The 14,503-nt window shown below is 47.0% G+C and overlaps 1 protein-coding gene across 3 annotated transcripts in view; it reads right to left on the bottom strand.

The window, feature by feature from the left end:
• The window catches only part of LOC106746288 (GTPase-activating Rap/Ran-GAP domain-like protein 3), a 33,498-nt gene that overhangs the window by 16,814 nt on the left and 2,181 nt on the right, over positions 1-14,503 (bottom strand). Inside the window, exon 1 of one of the 3 annotated variants that reach the window (XM_014622707.1) lies at positions 2,168-2,247. The exons of 1 other annotated variant lie outside the window; for it this stretch is intronic. The gene's annotated coding sequence lies outside the window, so the exon portion shown is untranslated. Of the gene's footprint in view, positions 1-2,159; positions 2,248-14,503 lie in introns of those variants that run through there. One more of the 3 variants, XM_014622706.1, reaches the window with a different exon arrangement.

The raw sequence follows: 14,503 nt of genomic DNA, 5'->3' as shown, positions 1-14,503 counted from the left end.
TTCCCCTCGCAAAGAGACTGGCCGATGGCAATGTAAACGCCTCGTTCGCGGCAGCGCGAATCCGGATGCCAAGAAACGAACGCGCGTATACGGAATATCCCGGATACGGTCAAGAATATTGATTCTCAAGAGACAATGATATTCTTACGGGCTATTCCTGGTTCGGAAATTCTCTAATGCAGACGCAGCGGAAAGTCTCTCTATGCCGTGTGAGCGACCGTTGCGACAGAATTCACGAGGCGAGGTTGAATCGCACCGTTTCGGATCTAATTGCGAGTCCGATTAAAAACCACGCCGCGACGGAGTCACGAGTAATAACATCAGCGCGCCCGGCGGTTTTTCAATAGAAAGAGGGAGGGGGGAGGAGCGGATGTCGTGTAATAAAACGATACAATCAAGCGAGCAAGAGGGGCTTTCGTTAAAGACGACGTAATTAGATAAAGTGAGCGCGGCCGGGAATATACCGCAAATAAATGGATTCGGAGAATGTATAAATAATTGAGCGGAATTCATGTATGGACAATCCGACGGGGTCATTCGTCTCGACGGTTTATTTTATCGAACAGGGCGAAGACATCGATACCAGCGGGTGGCGAGCGAGCGAGCGAGCGAACGAGCGAGCTTTCACCTTGCCGGAGCTTCCAATATCCGAGGAAGCAGAAGCCCTCGCGATAAGTGATGCGTCAAAGATACTGTCGGACGTATTCACGGGTCTTATGTTCTACCTTCGGCAAACAACAGGCATCGATCTCCCTTTTTGTCGGTCGCTCGTCCGTTCGTTCGTCCGTCCGTCCGGCCGGCCGTCCCTATATCCATCGAGTGGATAGCCCGTAACCGACATCTGACATTTGTGTCCGGGTGATTGGAAGCACCGATGCGATCGGTGATAATGACGGAAGAATGGCCATCGATGTCGTTGATTTTGCTTGCTCCGTCGATCCCGATTCTCGACGGAGAAACTCGGCCCGAAGGACAACGGATATGCCGGCGGACGGATACGGCGACTCGATAACCGAACGTGCGAAATATCTTCCGTTGTGAGTGTATAAGAACATATATATATATATATATATATATGTGTGTGTGCGTATGCGTGTAGAAATTACGTGATATGCGAGGGTCCTCGTAAATTCTACGGGCGTACGCGGGATCGTAGAATATTCGTCCGCAGAACGAAGATCCGAGATGTCGATACGCGTCGTTCCCACCCTCGAGTCGCGCGAATTTTTCACCGAGGATTCGCAAAACGGGGCGTTTTCCGCGCGGGAGAATCGACGACTCCGGACCGGAATCGCCGGTGAGGAAAATTAATTTCTCCCGGGGAAATATACGAGGGCAATATCTCGTCCCTTCGCCGTACGCAAAACCAATTCCCAATTCAATTTCAAATTTTACGAGACGAGCGGTAGCGGCCGCGTCGTTTCTGCGTCGCGGCGCGAAGGTGAAATACGCCAAGTTCGCCGCGTTGCGTTTGGACGGTACCGACCGGGACCGATTCGATCCGAGCGAGATACGAGGGAGGATCAAGTGGAGCGTTTCGCGAGTTCCAAAACAAATCAGAACTTTCCTCGAGAACAACCGCGCCATTCAGCCTTCGAGAGCTCCCCCGCTAACATCAGCCTCCTTTGATCGAATCCAACTTCCCTCCCCTTCATCAGACCAGCCACGCGGGTCGGTACTTCTCAAAACACTTATCTTAATTCTAACTTGATCTTCCCCGGGATGTCGCATCGGCGCAACGGACTCGCGTCGTTTCTAGCCTCGCTGCTAAAACGAGTTACTTTGAATATCTCGAGTTTCGCATTCTTTTCGCTCAAGTTCGCCCGATCGAATTTGCCGTGTAACGCATTTCTCAGCGAAAAAACTCGAGCACGAGACAGAAAGCTCCCGAGAATTCCTTTACTCCGCGAGCATCGATATATATATATATATATCGTCGAGAGATGTTCTCTTCCTGTATCAATCCCTTCGTTCACCCTCTCTGCTCAGAGTCCCTTCTTAAAAACACAACGAGCAATTAAATTGACCGGAACCATGCACGTCTAATCATCCGAGAGCTCCATCGTGAGCCCAAGAAAGACGAACCCAACGCGAGATCGCGACTATTCGCGGTCCGCACGAGACCCACGTGAGAATAGCGTCGCGCTCCGTCGAGTTACCGTCATACAGGTGAGACAAGGTGTGACACGTGTCTATCCGCTCGCAAATCGAATCCGGTCGATCAGAGAGAGCTCTCAGTCCCGTCACACATCTCGGACGATCTTCCTTGCAGGTGCTCGGGACCGGCCGGAATCTAAGCAGTTGCCGGGCCGCTCGAAGAACACCGCACGCGGAACTCGACTCGGCACTGACCGCGCTCCCTCGCGTCTTGGGTCCGCAACCCCTACTGGCCGGAGTCGCGACCTGCGGCGAACCTTCACGACCCGACGCGTACCCGACGGCGACGACGACGCAGCGCAGCAGCAGCCCCCGCGAGACGGAGGCAGGTTGCTCGCGGTGACATGGCGACTCGACGACTGGCGCCGCGTCGCCGAGTTCGTCGGTCCCCGCGTCCTCTCCTCCGTCTCTCGCCCTCTTCCTCCCTTTCAGCCGCTCTCTTTCTGTTTGTCGTTCTCCTCCACCTCCACCGCCTCCACCTCCTCTTCCTCCTCCTCCTCCACATTCTCCTCCTTCTCCTCTTTCTCCGTCGCCTCTCCTCCGCCGTTCATTTATCTATTTGTTCTTCCACGTACGGACGCACGTACGCGGGGTCCGGGCGCCCCGTCCGCGACCCACCGTGACGCGTGTCATCGTCGTCGTCGTGTCGCCGAGCGACACTCGCTCGTCCGCCTTATATAGAACCGTATCGACACCGCTTCGGTACACGATTCGGCGACGGACGTCGGTACGGTGACCCGTATTCCCCGCCGGCACCGGCACGGCGCGACGCGACGCTCCTTCAATCTCCGTCACTGTCTCGGCGGCACGCATACACACGCATCGGTGTATGTGCATATTTCACCCCCGTCGAATTTCCACCGTCCGTACGAGGGATTAGGGCGCGTATCAGACCGACGAATTAGCGCGGCGGCCGTTAATCAGACCCTCTTACAAGCGTCGGCGACGAGCAGCGCGTACACGAAAACGAAACGCGAATAGCGAGGGAATTAACCTGGATTTTAGCGTCGGATAACGCGCGTCGGACTTGCATGGGGTATTTTTTTTTTTTTCTCGCGGAAGGGATGGTACGCGATTCGCGGAAATCGACGTTGAACAGGAACAGCGCGCGGGAAGGAGGGAGAGGGGAAGAGGGGGGGGATAAACAGCGAGACTCTTTGTATTCTCGACTGATCTTGCCTTTTTTTTTTTAACACTTCGAGTCCTGGAGTGTCCTTAAAAATACGGCGTGTATCTCTAATATTGTTTGAACTGTTTTTATTGATCTGTCTATGTCATTTTATGCAGCACTTTTGGAATTATTTACTTATTTGAAATAAGTACTATTCGTCAAGAAAGCGTAAATAATAAACAACAACTTTATTCTAAAATCAATGTAAATGTTGCCATGATATGTAACAGAAATGCAAGAAAAAATTATATCCTTTAGAATAATAAATAATATTTACTGTGTCTACGTTGTTAATCGTGTATCGCGTAGTATCTTGAAATTCGGAGTACTAATTTCTAAATGGAATTCGGAGTACTAATTTCTAAATGGAAACGACAGTTCGAGTTACTCGTTGGTAGCAGATACTTTATATTATCACGATGTATGGGATACATGAGGTAAAAAGAAAAAAACACACGAAGCGATTGGAAGTGTTGTCTTTATGAACTCACTTTCTAGCCCTATTACTTATAATTATAATTTACTTATCTTAAAGAAAGAGCAACTGAATTTCCATTAATCTTCTAATTTTACATAACAAAATATTTTAATCTTTCCCAGTTGGAACCACTTTTCGAACAAAACCTTTAAAATGCTATTTACATCTATCTGATATTCCTTTATTAAAATAACACTACATTCCCAAGGTAAAAAACCGGGACTCGAAAGGTTAATTAGATACGGACGTCGCGCACGATTTTTGTGCGTCCGCGCATTGGAAGTTTTATTTAACGAAGCAGCGACCGTAAACCGCGGTCTTTAAGCTGCGAATATCCCGTGTAACTTTTATAGCACGGAGGGAGGGGTCGTGAAAATCCTCGTATAAATTCTCCTCCGGAGACCCTTTTCCATTGACAGCGTTAGCGACGGGCTCCCTCTGTGCGTGCAAGAACGTCCCCGAAATCTTGTATATAATTAATAATTCTGATTAATGCTCACCCTGAAGAAGTGGAGAGACTATTATCCGGCAACTAATTGCCAATTAAGACGTTGCGCAGGTCTCGAAGCTTGAAGGGAAATGCAGTTGACGGAAATAATAACACCAGAATGCACCTTCTCGGGCTCTTTTCTTCCTTTCTGCGCCACGGCGAAATCGCGTAGTCATACGTAATGGAATTACGTTGCCGCGATTGTCCGCCTCCGCGATTTGCGCTCGTCGTGATTTATTAACCGCGGTTTAGAACGGTCGAGAGAAAACCGAACCGGGTCGCAGCTTACAGAGACGGAGAGCGTTTTCACGATTCGTTGTGGGGAAACTCTCGAATCGCGAAACCACGCAGAACCGAATCGGCGACTAATGTGGACTAATTATCTGAATCCCCGGCGGACGACAGGCGTATCGGCGCACTTCGCATCTGGTCTCTCTCCAACGTAACTGCCGGACTAACTGTCAGCGTAATTTATTAGCGGAAACGCATGAAACTTTTCTCATGTACGTCTCTTTTTTTTTACAATTTTAGCGATCGTATAAATTTTCGCGCGCGACTCTCCTCATTCATCACGTTTACGTTCTTGAGGAAGAGAGTTACACGATCGCTATCGAGGACGGGAGTTTTCGGGGACGATGTGAGCGCATGCACGGAGCCTCCCGGTTCTGTTGGCGGTTTATCGACTCCCGATAAGCCGCCGGGTCGGTCCTCCGTCCGTCCAGCCGGCGGTTTCTTATCGACCACCGAAGGCGGTCAATCTCATCCCGGGCGACGGCGCGATAGCCGTCCACACACGCAAGATCCGCGACGAGGGCCACTTGCCGATGATGCGTCTGATGAAAGCGCGTATTAGCGACAGATGCGTACGCTCGGCGTATCTTAGCGCGGGAGGATTAAGAGCGGTAGATAAGCGGTATTATGGCTATCGCCTGGTGTCGCGTCGACAGACTGTCGACATCAAATGGAACGCACTGTTAACCCTTTACGCCCGTCTGCTTTCAGTTCGATTTATTTTCAGATCGTGTAATTAGAAGACGCATGGAAAAATCGCGACGATACGTCGTTGCGAAAGTTATGTCCCACTTCTCTCTTGTATTCCGCACATCGGGCTCGAAAAATTGATAACGAGCTGGTTACACCGGTTTCAAATAGTTACGAGTGCAAAGGATTAAAGTCGCGAAATCCAGACTGCGAACGGTAGAAACGGATATAGAACTCGCTCCCGTCGATCACGTGGATCAAGTACGTTCCAACGTGCGCGCATCATCCGCGAATGAGCAGTTGCTCGAACGAGAGGCCGATCCGCAGGTACACAAGGTGCTCGAGAAGTCGACATATTTATATATTGCATATGTAATTTTATGTCTATAGTTTATCTCAGAGTGAGACGGGGACACTAAGAGAAAGGGTTAATAAATCGATACAATCTTAATGGAAATATATACTAAAATCTCTTTTCAAATCAATATTAATGAAACTTGGATATTATGTAATCAAATTGAGACCAAGAAATGAAAATGAAAAAAAACTTTTTTTCCAAAAAACTTTCGCTTCATCTTACTCCGTAACTCGGGGTAAAATGGGATAGCGTTGAGGATAAGATGAAATAGTTGAAGACAAGATGATGTATCATCATTGACATATAAATTACAAATAAATGTTACGATTTTTTTTCCTCTTGTGTTAAATCCTGCACAAGATTCGCGTGCCTGATGAGTTTAACGAACCATTCGGTCTTCCACGGGCTATGAATACAGGTCTACGTAATGCATGCATTAAATGACTGTTAAAACGATAGCAAAAAAAAAGGTTTGGACACGAACAGGTATCCGCTCGCTCGTGCAAAAGCTTCGCTTCGGTTATAAATAGCCCTTTTGTACTTCGGACAATTCCAGCGGGAAGGGTGGACGCTCGATAGAAATTGCATTGCGACTGTGCGCGGCCTATTTTCGGAAGGTGTTTTTAAAAACTGCGACACGATCGTCAAAAACGCAAATCTCTTCTGGATCAAAGGCGAGGAAGCAAGGGCATTTTGCTCGTTACAGTGGAATGACCGTCGCTCATTAAAATAGCGGGAGTCGCGCTAAATCACGGCGTATCCTATTGCATGCAATTTTGACCTCGGAACGACGCTTTCTCACTTTTCCAGCGTGAGTTTCGAGAGAACGAAAGAGCCCGTGACTCGAAACGGTATAACTTTACATTTTAATTTAACAAGTTCCGGAAGTGGAATCGTTGTATCGTTTTCCCACGCGAACGAAAGAGAAAGTCGTGAAAAACTTGGAAAAACCTCGTCTCTGGCCGCGACTCCGCGATTTTTCCGCGACAGAATTCCTCCAACGTGTTCCGCAATACGTAACTCTGCTCCGTTATCGGCTTTATTCCGAGGCGCTTTTATCTTAATAGCGGACAGGGCAGCGTTTCGTAAACATGCGAAGGTGTACACGATAGGTTTTATCGTGCCCGACGTTCGCGAGGCACACATCCGGGTGGTAATCCGAAGAAACATTGATAGAATGAATAATTTTCTAACTCACCCACACGGTTGTTTGCTCGCGCGCGCTATGCTCGGGCCGCGCGTGGATATACGTGTGCCCTAAATTTCGATGTACATCTATCCCTCAGTCAAACTCGAAAAGTTCCCGGGGAATATCGTGTATCTTATCCAGATACGACGCGAATACTCGTAGAACTGGCGTTACCCGCCATGGCAAACGCGCGATCGAACGACCGACATTGAAGTTTCCCCTCAAATTTGCCGCAGCTATCGTGAAAGGTATACACGCACACACGCGTACGCATATACACCCTGGCATGTCAATGGATTTTCGCTCTACGAGGATGTTTCCATGAAAATGCCGATACCGCCAATAATCCCGAATGATTTCCAGGAAAATACTAACACGGCAGATAGATTTAAACGGTTTCCGTGAAAAAACGCTGGAGAGACATCACGCCCGTTTACGTATTGCGTAATCGTACATAAAAGGGTGTGACGCGCGCTATTAAATGATACACGAAATTTCATTAATATGAATGCAAGATACCGCGATATTCTTTTTGACGATAATAAAATTGGTACGTATAGTCAGTAGAGAGAAGATTGCAATATTTTTCCCTTGATCAGCTTCAAAACGCGCATCCGGCGACCAAAATAATAAAATTAATCCCGTGAGAATTATCGAACCACAAAAATTTCTTATTAGATACGATTGCAAAATTCGTCAAAAGAAAAATTTCTGCCACTGTACATATATATATATATACAATTTATAATCAATATAATTCTATAATATTGGTATAATTAGTATAATTAATATTAATATAATTTTTGAGTTTCGGAGAAAACTACTTTTCCAAATTTTTCCGTGGAAAATTTCTTGATATTCTATTTTCTTTACGGAAAAAATTAAATATCGTAGGTTTTAATCGAAGGTGCGTGAATCTTTTTACACGAATTTTTGTATCTTTAGGATCAAGAAATCAAAGTAATCCGCGAAAAATTGAGGAAAAACAGGTTTTTCCTAATTTAATAATCATAAGTATTAATATAATTTATAATATTTTATTACAGTAATTTATTAGTGTAATTGGTATTACTTACAAATTTTTAACCGATACAATCAGAATATATTAGATGCGCTACGTCAGAAAATGTGTACATCTCTCTCTCATTTTTTTCTATCGAGTCCGATGCTTATTCACCTGCTCTCCGCAGGAGTGAGTCAAGCATCAGGCCAACTACCTGCTTACGCACCTACGCACCTACGCGGACTCCACACGGCCGTGCCCGAGAGTGGGTCGTCGATTACGTAAATTGAAAACCGCGTATAATTACGAAGGATACGCGAAAAGAGGACGCGCCCGCGCGCGCGGTCGACTCACGGTGCGATAACGGCGTTGACCAATGTAGTCGCGCGGATAACGCGCGCAAAAATAGACGCGCGGCGAGGAGAGGCGAGCGCGACTACGAAACTTACTAGTCCTTCGCGTCGCGGTTCTTTTCTTCCCGGCGACGCAACGTCACCACCACAACCTCCTCCGTCACTCACTCGCTGAATATCGCGGCTGCTTTTGTGCGCCCGTCGTCGCTCGAAAGTCGTTTATCCCTTGCCAAATCATACGAAAGCCGGTATTTCATTCGTTCGGCCGAGACGGAGGAAAAACTCCGACGAACGTTAACGTTCAGAGCGACATCGCGACGGGAAGACCAAGCGGCGACAAAAGTATCCTCCCTTCCTATACACGTCTGTTTTAATCACGCTGACAAATGAAAAACATACGCAGCGAACTGTTGTCCTCCTTCTTCTCTTCCTTCCTAAAGAAGATGCGGCGCTGAGACCTTTGTACGTACCATCGCAGTTTGGTAGCTTTGTGCATACACACACGTGTACGCGTGCACGCCGTGGCGCGTTTTATTAGTATTTCCATGTTTTTCCTTTTCGCCGCAAAATCGAGGTAAAAACGCGCGCAGTATAGGTGGAAAAGTGCACCTTCCGACGGCAGCGGTGTAAGATAACACGACTGCGGTCGCGTTTTCTTTTTGCTCGCGAGGGTGATTAGCGATGCGCGCACGCATATATGTATGTATTACTCTGAATCCGCGGGAGCAGCGCAGGTGCACTGTGTATTACTGTATGTGTGTGCAGACACACACACATATACACACGTACACCCACGAAACACGTACGGATATTACGTATTACGCACGTATTCGCATCTCCGCTGCCGCCTCGGCCTTCACCGTTATCGCGAAAATGGAAATTTTTCATCCCATCGGCGACCGACGGCGTTGGAGAGGAGGGAGAGAAAGAGGAAAAACAGAAAAGGATGGGAATTACCGTGTCATCGGGAATTAACATTTTTATCGCGAGGATTAACCTTGATCTTCTTTCTGCCCGAAAGTTGACGTCAATGTAACGAAAATAAGCGAAAAGAGAACGCGTGGTATACTTGCGACCGGGATTCAATGCTGCGATGAAATATCGAGAAGCTGAACTTCTTGAATTGTCGACCACGAGCATCCGCCCGAGTCGAAATTTTGGCTTTATGTTAAACCTTTAATTCCACAACATAGTAAGAGCTAAAATAACAAAACAGGCTCAATTTCAATTCTACCGATATAACCTCTACTTTAATCTCAATGATGTCTTAAATTTCCGTTTTTGCTGCTATAGCGTCAGAATAGGTTGTTGAAGATAGTATAAAAATTCAATCTGTAAAATTAAAGATTCAGGAGAGAAGTTAAAAAATGTCAGTATCATCAAAGTGGATTTTTATTATTTTACAGGCTGTCTGTATTAAAAAAAGGATTTGGTAACAATTACTAAGATTTGGTTAAATAGTGTCAACTAAATTGTTTGATTGCTGCAAATCGTTTGATACCGAAAAACCCATTTAGTTAACTCAAACAAAGTTCTTATTTGGATATGGCCAAATAAATGTTTTGATTATGAAAAACAAAATTTGCTTCTCTGAATCAAGAATAACCAAACAATTTAGTTGAAACTATTTAATGCAATCTTGACAATAATTACCAAATTCCCTTTTTCAGTCTAAATAGACGCAAAATATACTTCAAAACGTCCAAGTATCATCGAAATTTCGGACCGGCGGACTCTTCTTAGCAAAATTTTACATTCATTCGTCGTCGTAAAAAAAAAAAAAAAAACAAAAGGGAAAGAAAAATCGACCGAGTTTCTCCCCTTTATTCGCGAAACCCGCTAAACACCCGGAACGTTTAGCGGAAGCGTGTGAAGTACTCTCACGTGAAACCTGTTCACGCTCCCGATTCTAACGTGTATAAATATTTCCTTCCTCCGCCGGACATCTGTCGGGGTGGTACGAGGTCGGCGACCCGTCGAAGCTACTGAAGCAGGTACTATCGAGGGTAGCGCGTTAACAACACGTTGCGCCCAGTATACACGTTCCGAGAGATACCGGTTGGTATCGCGCGCGCAGTCACAACGGCGCATCATCTCTGTGTATCTACAAAAGTCTCGTTATGCATCGACAAAATCGATATACGCCGCATCCGCGCGTGCTTTCGAATGCGGGCCACCGGTGACGCAACTCGACGATATACTCGCGGGACCAAGTCATCGAAAAAGTTTGCCTTCTTGCACAACCATCATACCGGCTAATCCTCTGACTCTTCTCTCTTTCTCTCTCTCTCTCCCCCTAATCTCTCTTTCCCTTTCTCTCTCTCTCTCTCTCTCTTTGTCTTACTCACTACACCTGGCTGACCGTGCAACATCGTTTTTCCTCGCGGATCTTTCCCCGTTCTTCTTTTCCTAGCCTCCTCGTCTCCTCCTCCTCCTCCTCCCTCTTCCCTCCGTCGTTCTCTGCTGCCCCTCATACGCTCTATATTTCTCCTTCGTCCCGGGTACCCCTCGGCTCGCCATCGACATGCCGCGGTCGAGCTTCCACTCGGCCGAGCGTGATCGAGATTGATCGGCTTGACACAAAAGAGAGCGGCAGCGGACGACACTCGGCCCAGTCCAATAGCAAAAGGGTTAATTATAAAGAGCGAGGCACCAAAATCCGATATCGCGGAGCCACTCACCGGCGGCGAGTATATTGTTGTTGTTATTGCAGCAACCCCTCTCGCATTAATATCGAGCAGCGCGGCGAATCCCACTTCTCTAGCGACGTTCCTTCTTAACCCGTAAGTGGGCGCGTGACTTTTTTTTTTACAAAACAACCGCTGTTTTATAGAGTGAGATTCTCGAGTGTTATCGACGCTATTTCGTTAAATGCAAAAGTAAGTGACGGAAGTAAGTTACTGAAAGTGCCAATGTCGCAGGCAGAAACGAAACAGAGAAACGTTCGTTTCATGCGTCCGTGGGTCGGTTTGACTCCCACGCGTCCATTTACGGATTAAAACGCGCGTGAAAAACACGCGTATGATTTTTCAGAAATAAATCAAAGAGAGAGAGAGAGAGAGAGAGACGGATATTTATATATATCTCTCTCTCTTTCTCTCTGATTTTCTAATCGTTCGAATTCTCAAGTCGCTTCCCGACGAATTCCGGTTGCGCTTCTCGAGATAACGCCATTCGGAAAATAAACACGCGCGTGTGTATGTTGATTGACCGCCCACCCGCGATATTTTTACCATGCCGAAGTATTCCGGCTCCCGCGGAAAGGTCGGAAAACATTCGTCCGCGTAAGAACCCGATGACGTCTCCGGGGGACGTTTCCGAAGATGTCGAAAGTATCGATCGAGGAGCGCCGGCGGGACTCCGGCTGTCCTCGAGATTCGTTTTCGACGCGTTACGATACTCGGATTATCAGAAACTCACGATTAACGAGCACGGGAGCGCGAGCTCTGGCAAGGGGACGGAAGCTTTCCGCTGGAATTATTACGGCGTTAGGAGGGGGCGCGTTTCACGGCGAAATGTATATGCTTTCGGTAGTAGTTTACGCGTCTTTGCGGGGTGGGCTTAATCTCATTATCCCGCAGGGGAACGAAGTGGATCGTAAAGAAGGCGGTGTTTTGCCTGAACGCTTCGTTGCCGGATAAAGCGATGAAATTTTGAACGATTCAAGTGAACGTTGCGATCGTGTGTCGTGCGAGCGTGTGTGCGCGCACACGTGCGTGTGACAGAATAGTCGAATGATAATAGAATCCGCAGCGCCGTATCACTCGCCGGAATAATATTGAATTATAATAACATATCCGCACGGCCGTGCTGCGCAATAAGCATGAGTCATAATTGCAAGTTATAACTAATTATCAACGATACCGTGATAACATCGAATTACGTGTCGCAGTTCAGCCTGTACGTCGGCATTTAATCAACGAAACTCGGTTACGATATTTCATTTCATGCGCTATTTCCGCGAATATGTTACTTTGTTACGCAAGGCGCGCGCACCCACGGCGGAGCCCTGCCGTTTTCGCAAATTGCCGTTTAATAGCCGCGTATTTACCTCCCCGGGAAAGTATGAAGCGCTCCTCGTTGTTCTCCTTCATTATTACTCTTCTTCGCTGTTTTTCTTTTCTCTCTCCCTCTCTGTCTCTCTTTTATCTTCTACGGCAAATATCTTCCGGCGACAATCGACGGATCGAGAATTAGCAGCGAGCTGTACACAGATTACGCGGCGCATTAAACAGCCAAAAGCGCCGCGCCGTTCGATTACATCACGGAAATGTTCCGACGCGGAATTAATTCTGACATGCTCCGGTCGTTAAGAAAAGCTAATTAATGCGCTGGTAGCTCGCGTATGAAAAATCGATCGTCTGCAATGCAAACGGAAGAGATAGTAAGAGAGAGAGTTAGAGAGAGAGAGAGAGAGAGAGAAAGCGAGAAGGGGGATAGAGGGAGAGCAAGAGAACGAGCGGGCGGGCGCGTTTGTGTCGGACGATAATGCGGCAGTCCTGCGTGTTAACTTTGCAAATTGATCAGAAATAATGGGGTGGATCCCGAGGGAAGGGATCGTCTGTCATTTCGGCATATCTTTACGATACCACCGTATCTGACACGTGCCCGCATGCGGCCACGTACGATACGCCGAGAATATCCGTGCGGCGCGTCGCGCATCGTTTTGCGCGCTCTGAAACGTAACTCCTTCAAATTACTTTCAACAGACCGCTCGTAAATCACGACTCGCGTTATAACGCGAGTGCTCGTTTAATACGGCTGTAATACGGACGGTCGAGCGGACAGAGAGCCACGCATACGTCCGAGATTGGAGGGTCCGGGTTTCGCGATTGTGCAATTCGCCCGCCGCATGTCGTTTATTTCGCTCTCGTCTTTTTACGATCGGCAACTTTATCGACAGCGGCATTTGCGAAGATCGGTTAACTCAGGTTCAATTAAAGCGAGAGGGGGAGAGAGAGAGAGAGAGAGAGAGAGTGCCGTTCGCGAGACGCCGGTGCACATCAATAGAGATTACGAAACTAATTGAGCCTTAAGTCACCGCACGCTCGAATGTCCGCCAATTAAAAGTTCCGCCAGTTCGCCGAGTCCGGGTTCTCCGCCGAGAATATTGTTTGTCGATCGTCGTTATTGTCGCCGGAGGTAGCAATCGGAGGTCTTTTTTCGGCGGATGCGATCGGTCGTAAGCCGCTCGTAAAAGTGCGAGAACGCGGCACAGCACGCTGCACGTCGTTGCTTAATAAGACCGGCGATTACGTAAAATTGCGCTCTGGTATCATTGTCGATCACAGAAAACTTTCGACGTGCATAACGCACGCCCATGTTATCGAAGGAAAAAGTCCGCAGAGAGGCACGTAGAATATTTGATCCAAGGTAATAGCTGTAAAGTCGAAACACTCCTAAACGCAGCGCACATCATTCGCGATAGACTGGAAGCTTTCGCTCGACATCGACGATTTAAGCGATTTAGTATAATTCTTACGGGGAGATTTGATAAAATTGACGAAAACGCCTTGTGGAATAGTTTAACTCTTTCGGTCCCATTTTCTGAATTTCCAATGTGTATATTGTTGTTTGGAAGGAAAGTACTCTCTAAAGTGCAATCAGTGTATTATCACTGAGCAGCGGTCGATACTCATTGGTGGTCATAGTTGTAAGTGTAGCATTGCAAATCAGTGAAATTCCACTGAGGAAGTGATTCAATCAGTAATATTTTCATTGATTCGACTTAAGAGAGTAAGTTAATCAATGTTAACATAAAATAAATTTTTGAATCTTTCTGTGCGGGACGCATATAATCCGACGGAATCGAAAGAGTCAAACGAGAATTTCACTTGGGAATAATTGCAAAGGTCGCGAGATTAATATTATCTTTTTAAGAGAAAGAGAGAGAGAGAGAGAGAGAGAGAGAGAGAGAGAGAGAGAGAGAGAGAGAGAGATAGTATCGTCATGAAGTTAAAAGGACGCACGCAACGTTTTGCGATTTTAGATATTCTTGAGAGAAAGTTTCGCGAGAGTTCGTAACTTCTCAAATCAAATAATGAATAAAGCGGCATTGAGAGCTCATTGCAACAGCCCCGAGCGCGAGATCGAAACCTCGTTTTTCATCAATCAATATCAGCAGCCGACAGCGTCAATCGCCGTAAACCAATTGCGAGGACCACGATGGTGTGGCTTTACATTCGATTGATCGGTCCCGCGGCTGCTGCCTCTAATGCCCTAATCTCGGAATCATTAAATTCCCGGGTCATGGCGGTATCTCTCGTTCGAGTGGAAGGAGGAACTCGATGTAGCACATACAAAATTGATTTCACCGCGGAGAC

The sequence above is a fragment of the Dinoponera quadriceps genome, unplaced genomic scaffold, assembly GCF_001313825.1.
Source record: "Dinoponera quadriceps isolate SergipeBrazil2010 unplaced genomic scaffold, ASM131382v1 scaffold566, whole genome shotgun sequence".
Taxonomy (NCBI): domain Eukaryota; kingdom Metazoa; phylum Arthropoda; class Insecta; order Hymenoptera; family Formicidae; genus Dinoponera; species Dinoponera quadriceps.
This window is presented reverse-complemented; position numbering and strand designations above follow the sequence as displayed.